Source organism: Brassica oleracea, chromosome C7, assembly GCF_000695525.1.
Source record: "Brassica oleracea var. oleracea cultivar TO1000 chromosome C7, BOL, whole genome shotgun sequence".
Classification (NCBI taxonomy): domain Eukaryota; kingdom Viridiplantae; phylum Streptophyta; class Magnoliopsida; order Brassicales; family Brassicaceae; genus Brassica; species Brassica oleracea.
Window position 1 is genome coordinate 34,864,012 of NC_027754.1, and position 999 is coordinate 34,865,010.

The following is a 999-nucleotide window of genomic DNA, read 5'->3' on the forward strand; positions in this document are numbered from 1 at the left end:
CAAGTTGCTTCTATGCCTTCATCCTCCAAGCAGCCAATGGGGTCTCTACCAGGGAAACCAGAAAAGAACCCCAAGGAGTCTTGCAATGTTGTCTTCTCCACTACTTCTCTAGAGATTGAGCTGAGTGATCATGAGAAAGAGGAGGATGAGGTTGAAAGACTGGTAAAGATTGGAGCATGCACCATTCCTATAGACCTCACTGTTCTGAAGATGGTAACTGAGAAGTGAGTCCCATTGATTCTTGGCACTCCATTCCACACAATAGTGGGAGCTTACATAGACTTTGCCAACAAGAAGGTCACACTCCTAAATGTGAACAAAGATGTCTCATATCCACTACAATCCCCAAAGATGAATGCTGAGTATTGTGGAACGATCACTTGTGGAGCATCCTCCATTGAGAAGAGCAAGGCTGAAGGGGTTGGTATTCAGAAAGAAGGTCTTGCTGGAGAGTCCTTTAAAGAGCTGTGTGATGAGCACTTGGAAAGTGCTAAAAAGAAGGAGGTGAATAGAGCCACAAAGGCTGCTCATGATAAGAAGAAGATTGTGAAAGAACCTCATCCTCCACCCCTTGATAAGACTCCTCACACTCTCACTTTCCAGCCAATGAAGCTTAAGGATGGGGCCATTGAGTACAAAATCAAGTGCAAGGGAAGGTCTAAGCCATTCTCAAGTGCAAGGGCCATCATCACTCCTCAGCTCCAGAATGATCCAATCAAGCTTCAAGAGCTTCTCTCCCACGTCCTCACTATCACTCTTGAAGGTGGGAAGGACCCTCCTTCTCACTAGCCAAAGGAAGGAAAATCAAGCTAGAGACTTAAAACAAGATCACTTGGGAGGAAGTCTCATGACTATCCCTGTACATATCAATAGGATCTTCGTTTTTAAGACCCTTGGGCTGAGGAGGAAAGCGGCCAGACATTGCTCCCTAGACACCACTGCATTTTCCAACACTCCATCAGAGGTACTCCTTCACCTTAATCTTGTACATACCAGTTT